The sequence below is a fragment of the Numenius arquata genome, chromosome 4, assembly GCF_964106895.1.
Source record: "Numenius arquata chromosome 4, bNumArq3.hap1.1, whole genome shotgun sequence".
In the NCBI taxonomy this organism is placed as follows: Eukaryota; Metazoa; Chordata; class Aves; order Charadriiformes; family Scolopacidae; genus Numenius; species Numenius arquata.
Genome location: NC_133579.1, coordinates 16,087,532 through 16,102,610, shown reverse-complemented (window position 1 = coordinate 16,102,610; position 15,079 = coordinate 16,087,532).

Here is a 15,079-nt window from a genome sequence, read left to right as displayed (position 1 = left end):
TTTTGTGTCGTTTTGATTACTTCATACTGAATTGACCAAGTATGTGTTATATATGTCAGATAATTGTAACAGTATTTTATCCACATAGCATCTGATATTGATATTTTTCCCCTTTAATATGTAGATCCCTGTTTCTATTTATTGTTGAAGTTTCAGGGTCTTGGAAATGTCTTCATCCATGTGGAGGAATGGCTGATATGTCAGAGGGTCATGCTGCAAACCAGCAGGATCTTGACAGGCTGGAGAAATGGGGAGACAGGAACCCCATGAAGTTCAACAAGGAGGAGTGCAACGTCCTGCACCTGGGGAAGAACAACCCCACACAACAATACATGCTGGGGGCAACCCAGCTGGAAAGCATCTTGGCAGAAAAGGACCTGGGGGGTCTGGTGGACACCAGGTTGAACATGGGCCAGCAATGTGCCCCTTCTGCAAAGAAGGTGAATGGTATTCTGGGCTGCATTAGGAGGAAAGTTGAGGGAGGGGATCCTTCCCTTCTGCTCAGCACTGGTGCAGCCACACCTGGAGCACTGTGTCCAGTTCTGGGCTCCCCAGTACAAGAGAGACATACTGGAGACAGTCCAACAAAAGGCCACTAGAATGATGAACATATAAGGAAAGGATGAGAGAGCTGAGACTGCTCAGGCTGGAGAACAGAAGACTCAGGGAGGCTCCTTATCAATGTATATAAACACCAAAAGGGAAGGTGCAAAGAGGACGGAGCCAGGCACTTTTCAGTGGTGCCTGGTGACACAAGGCAAAGGGATGGCTTTTTAAGCTCTCTGTACTTTGAATTCTGGTTATGCAGGTCTGATTGTTAGGACTCTGCATAGCTTCAGGTATGAAAACCTGTCCCTGCTGAAGTCATTGGCAAAAATCCCAGGATATCACTCCTGGACCTTAACTGTAGCATTCGTTTGGTAAAACACAGTGATATGATGGAGGAACCCTGAGAGTTTCCTTACCTCTCCCAAAGCTTTAGAAAGTCAAGCTGTAACAGCACAGATTTAGAAGCCAACTGAAATAGGAGACTGGAACAGTGCAAATGTAATACCACCACTGTGATAGAAGTATTGCCATGCTGTTCTGTGAAACAGTACAGCTGATCGTTCTTAACAAATATTCTATACTAAGTCTTACTCCTGCATTCTGTTCTTTCTTTCCCTTTGACTCTCTCCCCTTCCCTTTTGCCTTCATATTCTTGCTGTTTTGCTGGTGGTACCACATCAGGCAGTGTATCCTCTCAACTCACTAATAAAATCTAATTTGTTATTTGTTGTACATTCATGACATTAGATGTATTCTGCACTTTGCTTAAAACTTCATTAAATTCCCCAGCATAAAAAATAAGGACAGTATTCTTCCATCATTTAGCCTAGTGCAATTTCCTAGACTTTAATTTTTGCACCTGAGTTTTCACCAACTCAGGAAATTTAAGACAATCTGACATAAGATTTCTTTAGTTCTCTGCTCAGTAAAAATAAAGTTGCAAATAGTTTTTAGGGGCTAATCTGTATGCACACGTGAATGGGAATATTAAAATTTTCCTTTAAGCTCAGCAAATATTGAGCAAATATTTAGACATAGAATATATACTTAACAGTGTGTTACTAAGGATGCTTTTAGAATGTGGATTACCATAGAATAATTTCCAATTGAACCATAACAGTAAATATGAGGGCATCATTTTTAACAGGAAATATTGATTCACTAACAGACTTTTTTTATAACACTTTTGCATTCATTATACTCTATGTAACAATGTAGTAACTGACACAGTGGCAATAAGAGGAAGATAATAGAATAGCAATATTGTGATGTGGACAGAGTAGAACAAAGGGTAAGATGATTCAACATCAAGGACCTAAATTTAAAAATCTATTTTAATGATACAGAGTTCTGATCAGCATCCGTGAGACAACTATTATAAAAGTAATGAAAGAACCTTGCTGGAACACAGCAAAAGGCAAAAGTGGCATTCTGACATTGAAAGCTTGCCAGAACAACTATTGTTTAACTCCAATTAATGAATCAAGCACAATTTGTTCCGGCAAATGAGGGACTCTAGTTCAAAGTTGCATGTTATTATTTTTCTAGTAAATGATTTGGCTAAGTTCCTAGTATGTTAGTCTATCTTTCAGACTGGTTTCTGTGGAAGACAGAGCTGTAGTCTATGTGTGTATCATTGAACTGTAGACATGTTCCCCTGTTCTCTTTCCTATAGCATCTGATGAAAACTTTTTCTGGAAGGTGAACCTTCCTGGAAGGGGAACTCTCTAAGACAAATTTCAGTATTTTTAAATATATTAGTAATATAATGAAAAACTTGGCAATTGCCTATGAGAATGAAAGCCAGAATAAAAATGAGTCACAACCATTTGGGATTCTATGTGCAAACACAGAATTGCCCATGAATGTTTTTCTCTCCTTTCTTTTTCTTTGTAAATTGATTATTTAGGTCATCTGATTATTTAAACAAAATCACAAAGTTAATTTAACAACTGGAAGTATGAATTTAACAAATGCAAGTATGTCTTCAAACCTTAATTTTCTTATAACCAAGAAGAAAAACTATTTAATACTGTAAAGAAAATAGTCATTTGGTGGTATTTATATACTGTGGCACGTAAGAAAAATAAAATAGTATTACAGATGCAAGGAAGAAAGTAGAATGACTAAACAGGTTTTGAAAATATTACTACACCTGGTACTAGTTTTGTAGCTATATTGTTTTGTAATTCTATTACTACATCTTGTACTGCTACATCTAGTCTGTTTCCTTGCTCTGCTGGATACAAATATCCTAGGGAATGGTATCTATAGGTGTGTTAGAGAGAGGTATGCAAATAGCATAAAGAAAATGAAAAATGTGTTACAGAAGTGTGATGCTTCAGGTCATGAATGACATGGATTAGACTAGCCTTGAGAATCTAAAAAGTCATTTGCATTGGTAACCAAAGAAGGCCTTTCCCTTGGCAACTGTTCATAGACGTTTTCATTCTATTTTCATTCTGTTTCTGTCTTGCTTTCTCATCCATAGCTGAAGGTAGCAAATGGAGAGGTTGGCAGTACATTGTTTTACAGCATTTCATCTTTTGTTAGAAGAAAAGAAGTAGGTCACAAGGTTCCTATGGCTTTTCTTGACTGGTACTCGGAAATCTGTACAACTCTAACATACTTCTTCATTTTCCTCTCATAAATATTTGCATTTAATACATTTTGCTTGGACATGTCTTCAAAGTGTCCTTCAATATGCCCTTCTGTTGGGAACAACATAAACCCCAAGAGCTTACTTCTTTTTTCTGCCCCCCTAAACAGTATTAAAATATGCAGATATGAAGGATTTTTGAGAAGTACAACAGTTGGAAAAGTCTCTGTGCAGGGGACTTGGAATTGTGAAAGAGCAGTAGTATTTCTTGTGGGTGAGGAAATGGATAACTGTTGAGCTACAGGAGAAGAAAAAGGGGGGAACAGAAAATTTTGAAACTCAAATTCCAATGTTATGCTACTGAAATCCAAAATAAAGTTGTAGATACAACTTTAATTTCACAAATACAGTTTTGACAAATAAAAAAAATGTTCTTTCATTTTTAACCATTTTTTCTTTTAGCTCGTATGACCTTCCATAACTGTGTTAGTGTTACTATCATCAGGCAAATTCAGTTAGTGTAAAAACAAATGTAGGTGAAATGCCAACGGCCAATTTGTTTTAATCAAATGTCAACTGGAGCTTCTGCGAGTACAATTAAATGGCACAATGGTACCAATGCAGGTGGCAGCTTGAAATACTGCCAGTACTTTGGCTGTCTTACTATGACTCCTGTATGCATCAAGAATTTGTACCAAAAATATATGGAAAATGTTTGCAAACGAACCACTGTTTCAGTAAACATGAGATGAAATTATTAGGGATTTCTTAGAGTACAGATTAGATGATGACTGAGATGAGCACTCTCTTTATCTCCATTCAAGAGTGTATGTTTGTGATCAAGCTCTTATGTATAAATGTCACAAGTTTTAGAGGAAAGTGTTTCAGAAAGTTTTTATTTTCATACCTTCTAGATTTAACTTCATGGAATTAAAAAATAATATATTTTCTTTAACATGTACTATGTAATGTTTCATTCTGTGTTCTGAAATGAACATTTTAAGAGAAAGTCTAGTCTCTGTGATCTCACTAGGGCTAGCACACTCTCCACAACATATACAGAAATCGTATATATGACCAGCTGATGTTTCTAAATGAAAACTTCCTACTTAGCAGTGTTTACATTTGGATTCTTCTCAGTTTTCTGTGGCCAGCAAAGAATAAAATCAATTAAAATATTTAGAGAGACTACTTAACCTCAAACAAAAGAAACTGTTTGTTTGCATTGTTGATTTAAGAAAAACAAGCAGATAATATTTCCTTTTGGGTTCCTAATCTTGACTTGGATGCTTTGATGTTGGGCAGAACCAGTAAGATCTGTAGTTTTAGAACTAATGCAAGTCTTTAGGATTATTTCTCTATGTGTTTACCTTACTTTTCAGTTGGCTTCAGCACTACAAAGTAGGGCTTGCCCAAATTAATTCTAGTCATTTATATGTGATCAACACTAGTCCAAAAAGAGGTGCAGTCTGAAAATATAAAATGGAGTCCTTCTATATACCACCCATCCCCATTCTGCAAGGCCAGCTATGACCTTGATCAAGAGCATTAAGAATCATCCTGTGCAAAGACAGGAAATGAAAGCTGCTTAGTTGAATCATAGAATCATAGAATGGTTAGAGTTGGAAGGGACCTTAAAGATCATCTAGTTCAACCCCTCTGCCATGGGCAGGGACACCTCCCACTAGACCAGGTTGCTAGAAGAACCATCCAGCCTGGCCTTGAACACTTCCAGGGGTGGGATGTCCACAGCTTCTCTGGGCAACCTGTTCAAGTGCCTCACCTCCCTTACTTTGAATTGAAATTGTATTGTACTGAAATGTATAATTTTTATTCTCCTGCATATCTCTGAAAAATTAGTTAAGGAAATGTGGAAATAATCAGAAGCTAAGCCAATTCTGGCATAGGTATTCAAAGCCAATCAAGCAGAGACTAGAAACCTGCATACATTCTTAGAGAAGTATGTAAAGATGTATTGTATTATGTTGTGTAGCTAACTGACACACATACAGTTGTATAGGTGATTTCACTGGTGTCTAGGGGATCTTGATCTCTTACCAAATTTTGCTACACACAGGAATGTGTGATATTCAATTTCTTATTCTTTTCTTTTTCTTATTCTAATTCTTATTCTTTTTAAATTGCATCTATTCCTAAGTTTTACAAATTTTTGTTACACTTTAAGAAAGAGCAAAATAAACAGCTACACAGGGTGGCAAACTCTTGGGACTTCATAGAACAGCCTTTGTAAGAAGCACAGGACACAGGTGACTGTACAGTCCTGTGTACCCAACTGATTTTGCTGGCCTCATAGTCACCTTCAAAGAACCAGTCCAAACCAGTGGTCAGCAGCTGGTTTTGGTTCCTTCTTCACAGCACTTGCATCTTGCTCTTCTCATCTCTCAGATGTTGCTCAAGGGTCAGCGGCCAAGCTCTGCCCCTGTCCCTCCAGCCCAGCCCCACCCTTTCCTCTTTCCCATGGCAAGAGCAGCCCCATCCCACACAGACCACAGCACCCAGTATGGGAGGATAACGCATATAACTCCATATGGGACATTAAATTTGTTGCTCTCTGTGGGGCAGCTGTTCCAGATTTTTAAATCCAATCAGCTGGTAAATGAGGGATTTTTCAAGGAAAAAAGCATGAAGAGAAAAAGAAGTTTCTGGACCTCTGTGACACTATCTACAGCCTTCTGAAAGCTCTCCTCAGCTGCATAGCCTGAAAAGTTGCTGAGCTCTTCCAGCCCTGAGGCCTTTACTGTTCCCGCCAATGCAGCTCCCCAAGTAACCTGTGTATCTTGACCCTACCTCATGACAGACAAGTCTCTCTTGAGGCCCTTGGAGGCTTCCTACCCCTCCAGATCTCCAGTGTCTGACCAAACTCCCAGTTTCCCCAACCCTAACCCACTTGTATGTGAAATGCCCTTTGCCACCACCTGGTTTTGCCTACATGAGGCACATGGGGTGCCTCAAGCCAGTTCTGAGATTAATTTTCAGATATACAAGCCCTGAAACATGTTAATATCCAGTCTTTATCCTACCATAATTCAGATAAATCATTATCTCAGAACAGCATTCATAGAACTATGAATCATTCTTTTTGTTCCCAGTCACCTGAAATTACTAGAAGCTTTTAACTCTGGTGCTTGTTGGTTTGAAAGACTGGCCAAAAGTCTTTCTTCTACACTTTAGATACTGAAGTCACATTAAGTCGGGAACACAGTCTCCCAAGTTCCCTCATTACTCTGTAGGGTGAGATGGGCCACCTACAAAAAGGTTTTGTGGTGAGGGTATTCAGTTTTGGGAGATGGTCGCTCTGCTCTCAGTCACTGCTGGCCTCACCTGGGGGTGTCAGCTTCTTGTCCTATAAAACCACGTAATTTGGTATAAAATTGGTGTAAAACCAGGTAATTATGGCTTTGCTTATTTGAGGAAAAAAAACAGCACATAAAACAATATATTGACTTCTATTTTTGCTTTTAGTAACTTATCACTCTACTTTCCCTGATACCTTACATGGAAGCATCTTGTACACAGCTTTAAAGCCCTTTTGAACTTCTACTTCTGTCTTTATTGACGTCTTATTATTTGTTCTGGCCCTAATACAATCTTTTTGCACTGTTCCATGCATTTCTGTAACAATTTCTTCCAGGGAAGGAATACCATTATAAAATTAGTTGTGATATCTGAATGGAATTGACAATTAATAAAGACTAGGGAAATTACCCCTGGAGACTTTTAAAGTTTTCTTCAACTTGTACCATATCTTGATTATTAGAAAATAAATTACATTAAAATAAAAGGTGCTTATTCATTGAAAGAATACACCTAAGCTGCACCTAACAATGTAATACTATATCCTATCAAGTGGTGATTTGCAGAACTACAAAATCACAGAATGACTGAGATCAGAAGGCACCTCTGGAGATCGTTTTATCCAACCCGTCTATTCAGAGCAGGGTTACCTGGAGTAGGTTACTCAGGACTGTGTCCAGCTGGACTTTGAATATCTCCAAGGATGGAGACTTCACAAACTCTCTGGGCAATCTGTGTCAGTGTTTGACTACTCTCATAGTTAAAAAGTATTTTCTTTTGTTTAAGTGAGATTTCCTTCATTTCAGTTTCTTATTGTCCCTTGTCATATTGCTGAGAACAGCCAGGCTCCACTTTCTTTCTTCCTGCCATCAGGTATTTAAACATATGTACAAGATCCCACCTTACACTTTTCCAGGCTCAAAAATCACAGCTCCCTCACCCTCTGATTGCATGTCAGATGCTCCCAGTCATTAATCATCTTTGTGGCCCTTTGCTGGGCTCTTTGTCCCTGGACCCATTTCTTCAGTCTGTCAAGGTCCCTCTGGATGGTGACATGACTTTCTTGCGTATCAGCTACTCTGCAAACTTTCTGAGGGTACACTCTGTCCCACCATCCAGGTCACTAACGAAGATGCTTAGCAGTGTCAAACTCGCTGTCAACCCCTGAGGTTCTCCAGTAGTGCCCAGTCTCCAGCTGGACTTCATGCATCTGACCGCAACCCTTTGAGCCCAGCAGTTGAGCCAGTTTTTAGTCTACCTCACTGTCTACTTATCTACTTCAATATTTCATCTGAGGATGTTATGAGAAAGAGTGTCAAAAGCCTTGCTAAAGTCAAAACAAACAACATCCACTGTTGGGTTTTTTTTTCCCTAGTCCAGAAGCTAGTCACTTCTTCAGATTGGTCAGACAGGATGTCTCTCATAAATCCATGCTGACTACTCCCAGTCACCTTTTTATCTTTAATATGTTTGGAAATGGCTTCCAGGATTACATGGTCAATCACCTTCCCTGGGATTGAGGTGAGTCTGACCAGCTTGTAGTTCCCTGGATCCTCCTTCTTGGCCTTCTTGAAGATAGGAGTGACATTTGCTTTCTTCTAAACCTCAGGAGCCTCCCACAATAGCCACAACTTTTCGAAGATAATCAAGAGTGGCTTTGCAACGTCATCAGCTATTTCCCTCAGCACTTGGTCTCATGGATCTGTGTATGTTCACTGGATTTAAATGTTCCCTAACCTGATCCTCCTCCACTGAGGATAAACAATCCTGGCTCCAGACTTTCCCTCTGGTCTCAGGGATGTGGGATTGCTGAAGGCAGATCTTTCCAATAAAGATGATGACAAAGAAGATGTTGAGTACCTTGGCCTTTTCATGTCATAGTGGAGGAATTATACCAGAAGCAGCAAATGAACATAGGATTCCAATGCAAGGAGTCAACAAAGCAGAGTTAATATGACCCTCAGACATACATAGATTGGGGGGAAAACCAAAAGGTTTACTTCTGTATCCAGTACTGGTGAGAACAGCACTAGAACAAAGTACTTGATTCTTGTGGCAAAGAATTTAAAGGCAAAAGATAAAAAGCTGCAATTATTATTTGAAAATCGGTAGGTACTCTACACTAACAGATTTTAAAAGCTCAGCATGTTAAAAAAAAAAGAGATGGGGGAGTTGGACAGTCATGCTCCTGAACATCTTAAACCAAGACCAGAGACTTTTCAGAACAATTGCTTCTTAAGACCAAAAGGATGCATCAAGAATAAATTACTGGGCCTACTGGTAGAGGAGTTGACCTATGTTGTAAAAAAAGGTCAAAAGATCAGATACTGTAACAGTTCTTTCTGTTTAAGTTCTCTTAATCATAGAATCATAGAATCATAGAATGGCTAGAGTTGGAAAGGACCTTAAAGATCATCTAGTTCCAACCCCCCTGCCATGGGCAGGGACACCTCCCACTAGACCAGGTTGCTTAAAGCCCCATCCAGCCTGGCCTTGAACACTTCCAGGGATGGGGCATCCACAACTTCCCTGGGCAACCTGTTCCAGTGCCTCACCACCCTCACTGTAAAGAATTTCTTCCTTATATCTAATCTAAATCTCTTCTCTTCCAATTTAAAACCATTGCCCCTTGTCCTGTCACCACTCTTCCTGACAAAGAGTCCCTCTTCAGCTCTTCTGTAGGCTCCCTTCAGGTATTGATAGGCTGTTATAAGGTCTCCCCGGAGCCTTCTCTTCTCCAGGCTGAACAACCCCAGCTCTCTCAGTCTGTCTTCATAGGAGAGGTGCTCCATCCCTCTGATCATCCTCGTGGCCCTCCGCTGGACCCGTTCCAACAGGTCCATGTCCTTTCTGTGTTGAGGACTCCAAAGCTGGACACAGTACTCCAGGAGGGGTCTCACGAGTGCAGAGTAGAGGGGCAGAATCACCTCGCGAGACCTGCTGGCCACACTTCTCCTGATGCAGCCCAGGACACGGTTGGCTCTCTGGGCTGCCAGTGCACACTGCCTGCTCATGTTGAGCTTCTCATCCATAAGCACTCCCAAGTCCTTCTCCTCGGGGCTGCTCTCCAGCCATTCTCCACCCAACTTGTATTTGTGCCTGGGGTTGCCACGTCCCAGGTGCAGGACCCTGCACTTGGCTTGGTTGAACTTCATGCAATTTGCACGAGCCCACCTCTCCAGCCTGTCTAGGTCCCTCTGGATGGCATCCCTTCCCTCCAGCGTGTCAACTGCGCCACCGAGCTTGGTGTCATCAGCAAACTTGCTGAGGGTGCACTCTATCCCACTGTCCATGTCACCGACAAAGATGTTAAACAGTACTGGTCCCAGTACCGACCCCTGCGGAACACCACTCGTTACTGGCCGCCACCTGGACATTGAGCCATTGATTGTAACCCTTTGGATGCGGCCATCCAGCCAGTTCCCTATCCACCGAGTGGTCCATCCATCGAATCCATGAGTTTCCAATTTTGAGACCAGGATGTCGTGCGGGACAGTGTCAAATGCTTTGCATAAGTCCAGGTAAATGACGTCAGTCGCTCTGCCCTTGTCTACCAAGTCTGTGGCAGTATTGTAAAAGGCCACCAAATTTGTCAGGCACGATTTGCCCTTGGTGAAGCCATGTTGGCTGTTTCCAATCACTTCTTTATTCTCCATGTGCCTTAGCAAGGATTTCAGGAGGATCTGCTCCATGATCTTGCCAGGCACAGAGGTGAGACTGACCGGCCTGTAGTTTCCCGGGTCTTCTTTGTTTCCTTTTTTGAATATTGGAGTTATGTTCCCTTTTTTCCAGTCAGTGGGAACTTCACCAGACTGCCACGATTTCTCAAATATGATGGAGAGGGGCTTAGCAACTTCATCCGCCAGTTCTCTCAGGACCCGTGGATGGATTTCATCAGGTCCCATGGACTTATGCACCTTCAGGTTCTTTAAGAGGTCTCGAACCTCGTCTTCTTGTACTGTGGGTGCTTCTTCATTCCCAGAGCCCCTGTTCCTGCCCTCCGTGACTTGGGCAGTGTGGTTAGGTCCCTTGCCAGTGAAGACTGAGGCAAAGAAGTCATTCAGTAGCTCAGCCTTATCCACATCCTGGGTGACCAGGTCTCCCGTTTCCTTCCGGAGGGGACCCACAGCTTCCCTCGTCTTATTTTTATCCCTGATATATCTATAGAAGTTCTTCTTGTTATTTTTCACATCCCTGGCTAGATTTAGTTCTGCCTGGGCTTTCGCTTGCCTGATCAGGTTTCTGGTGACTCGGACAGCTTCTCTGTATTCTTCCCAGTCTACCTTTCCCTGCTTCCACCCTCTATAGGCCTCCTTTTTGGTCCTGAGTTTGTCCAGCAGTTCCTTGTTCATCCACGCCGGCCTACTGGCTATTTTGCCCGATTTCTTCTTTTTTGGGATGCACCTCTCCTGAGCTTGGAGGAGGCAATCCTTAAATACCACCCAGCTTTTTTGGGCCCCTCTCCCTTCCAGTTCTTTTTCCCACGCTACCTTACCAATCAGATCTCTCAGGAGATCAAAGTCTGCTCTTTTGAAGTCCAGGGTAGCCAGCTTGCTGCGCACCCTCCTTGCTGCCTTATGAATCTTGAATTCTATCATCTCATGGTCACTGCAGCCGAGGCTACCCTTGAACTTGACATTCCCGACCAGCCCCTCCTTGTTGGTGAGGACAAGGTCCAGCACTGCTCCTTTCCTCGTTGGTTCCTCTATTATTTGCAGAAGAAAGTTGTCGTCGACACATTCTAAGAACTTCCTGGATTTCCTGTGCTCTGCTGTGTTGTCCTTCCAACAGATGTCGGGGTGGTTGAAGTCCCCCATGAGGACCAGAGCGTGTGAGCGCGATGCTGCCCCTATCTGTTTGTAGAGGGCCACATCCTCGCTGTCACTTTGATCTGGTGGCCTGTAGCAGACTCCTACTGTAACATCACCTGCCCCCGTGCTCCCTTTAATCCTGACCCATAAGCTCTCTGTCTTGTCTTCACCCATCCCCAGGTGAAGCTCCATACATTCCAGCTGGTCCTTGACATAGAGGGCAACACCCCCTCCCCTTCTGCCCAGCCTGTCCTTCCTGAAGAGCTTGTAACCTTCCATTCGAACACTCCAGTCGTAAGAGCCATCCCACCACGTCTCGGTGATGCCAATAATGTCGTAGCCCTGGAGGCGTGCGCACATCTCTAACTCCTCTTGTTTGTTCCCCATGCTGCGTGCATTTGTGTAAAGGCACTTCAGCTGGGTGCCTAAAGGGGCCGACTTATTAGCTGAGATGGCAGGTTGAAGGCTCTCTTTGAGTTTTTTTCTGCTCAACCTACACTTAACCCCCTCCCCCTTCGATCCTAGTTTAAAGCCCTTTCAACAAGCCCCGCCAACTCACTTGCCAGTATCTTTCTCCCCTTCTGAGACAGGTGTACTCCATCTGTTGCTATCCGACTCGGTGCCATATAAAATTCCCTGAGTTCAGAATACCCAAAATTTCGGTGATGGCACCAGTTTCTGAGCCACTTGTTTATCGCAGTTGCCTTTTTATTTCTTTCAAGATTTCCTCCTGCAACTAAGGGTATTGCTGAAAAAAATTACCTGTGCCCCTGATCCCTCAACCAGTTTTCCCAGTGTCTTAAAGTCCTTTATGATTGTTTTTAATTTCCTGGATGTATTATATACATCATCACTGCCTACCTGAAAAACTACAAGGGGGTAATAGTCAGAAGGGTTGACTAGAGCAGGAACTTTGTCCAACACGTCCCTGACCCGTGCCCCAGGGAGGCAGCAGACTTCCCTGTGAAGCGGGTCAGGACGGCATATTGGTCCCTCTGCCCCCTTCAATAGAGAGTCACCCACAACGATGACCCTTCTGCTTTTCCTTCTTGAACTAGTTGTGATGCCAGGTTTGCGGCGACGTGGTCTTTCTGGCACATCCTGCCTAGTTGTACCATCCTCCTCTCCAACAGTCAATTCCTCCTGCAGGATTCCATACCGGTTCTGCAGGGGTAACTGGGGAGGTGGGAGAGGCAGGGAGGGGATTCGCCTGCTTCGCCGACTAGGGACCTGTTTCCATTCCCCCTCTTCTCTGAGATCCCCTTCTACTGCCGGGCGAGAGATGGGGAGAGGGTCCTCTGGCTTATGTGGGGCCTCAACATGTTCTTTTATTTTCAGGGAGTGGGCCCACCAGTCAATCTCCCTCTCACATTCCCTGATACTCCTCAACCTTTCCACTTCCTCCTTCAGCTCAACCACCAGGCTGAGGAGGTCATTCACCTGTTCACATCTGACACAGGTGTCATCACCACTACCCTCCATGGCAAGGGCCAGGCCTCGGCACTCCCTGCAGCCCGAGGCCTGGACACCCACGTGTTTGCGTGGGGCCTCTGTCTGGGTGCCCACAGCTTTCTTGGCAATAGCCTTTGACCTAGTTCTAGCCATGGCTGGATGTGTGCAAGCAAGAGGCAGTGGAAAGGTCAGTTGGAGCGAGGAATTGAACTTACCTTGCACAACGGCAGAGGCTCAGGACCCAGCTGTACAAGTTGCAGCGGCGTTAGGCACCGACCAGGACACCCACCCAGCAACTGGTTGTTGCTCGGTGGGCAGAAGCTAGCTTCTGCCCTCCCCGGGGCTTCTTATAGGATGGCGGTGTGATGGGCCGTGGGAGGCGCTGGCTCCGCCCAGGCTTAGTCAGCAGCCGGCCCACCAGCTGTCAGCCCCCACCACGTGGAGGAGGCTTTGCCCGGCGACAAAAAAGCCCCAAAAAGAGCTTTCCCTCGGCCTTTTCAGCTACAGATCGCTACTCCCAGCGCAGTCTTACCTGCCCTGGAGCTGGTCTCCGTCGCAATGACCGTTAGGTACGTTAATGGCTTGTTTAAATGTGCCGCGGGAGGCGCTGGCTCCGCCCAGGCTTAGTCAGCAGCCGGCCCACCAGCTGTCAGCCCCCACCACGTGGAGGAGGCTTTGCCCGGCGACAAAAAAGCCCCAAAAAGAGCTTTCCCTCGGCCTTTTCAGCTACAGATCGCTACTCCCAGCGCAGTCTTACCTGCCCTGGAGCTGGTCTCCGTCGCAATGACGGAGATTCAACGGAGATAATATTCAACGGAGATTGACTGTTACTTTCTGTATACTATATGACACAAAAGAAGCGAACCCCAACTGAAACTTTTAACAGCAATTGTAGCAAGAAGAAACATTTTATATTTGGCATAATTTCAGTAATATATAAAAGCACATTCTCTGTGTTGTTGAATACAACTCCTCACACAATTCTGCAGGCATCAATGACACTTATGGCTGCATTTAGTTGGTGAGCTTCGGTGTCCTCAGTGCTTCCTGCAGTCTTGGCCCTGTGCTTGCCCAAACAGAGAAATATGTAGCAGCATATTGACATTCAAAGGGCTGTTGGCATCCACAAGTTCCCACCCAGTGGAAATCAGGACAAAGAGAAGAGACGGTGGAAAGGTGGGATGATTTTGATTTCTGTTAGAACACGTTTGGGATTCTCTGCTTGATGATGGAACCTTCCCAAGTTTCACTATATATACTAGAATATACATAGAATTGTTATACTCTCAAAAGCTAGTTTCAAATTATGAAATAAGTTTTTACTTACTGATAGAGAGTAAAAGGATATTTTAAATAATCTCACATATTTCACTTTGCATATTACTTCCAAAGTGCTTACATTTGGTCATTCTTTTTCCATTTACTTTATAATGCTCAAAAAAAAATTATCTGCAAATATGTGTCCAGCTTGGAAAAACAAAACAAAACAAAACAAAACAAAACAAAACAAAACAAAACAAACAAAAAAACCCAAAACAAAACAAAACAAAAACATACCAAACCTTGCATTTCTAGGGCAAAAACTAGGATTGGGAATTAGGTATCCCAGTCCCTAGTTGATGTTTTTACATTGATTGGTGAAGACACACTGTTCCTGCTGAGAAAAATTTCAAGTTCCATAGATATGATGTACTGTTTTGGTGGCTACAGAAATCACAAAAGGAAGCCCTTTGGGATTTCTACAATTTGTAGAGTATATTTTGGATAAATTTATAAACCCGGAAGTATTCATTTAGAATGTTTTCATCCTTACTGCATTCCTGACTGCATCCCTCACTGCATTTAAAATTTTGACATTATAGCAGTCTAGTGCTGTAAGGATTTTTCATGTAAAATCTCAGCATTATGGCTCGCATTCAGAAGAAATGTTAAACCTTTGACAATAACAGAGCAATTAACAGATGAAACGCTTATTTAATTATTGTGTTGATCTGATCTTATTTTGTCATGGGAAGAGGAAGCTGACCAGGTCCACCTCATCCACCCTGCGTTAGTGATACACTCATTTAATATCACCACCTTAAGTAGTTTATACACACGCGCATAAAATTTTCTTTCACTCACTCATGCTCTTTCATGTTACTCAGTTTTACATGCTTTACAAAGATAGGTGTGGTTCTTTATTTTTCTAATTCCCCTGCCATATTCTGTTTAAATTATTCCATTTGTAAGCATAGACAAGTTGATACACGTACATTAGTTTCGGCACACGTTTAACATTTATTACTTCAGATGTTTTTTTGAGATTATAAAGGAAGATGGCTGAAAAAACAAAATACTTTCCAGTGTAATT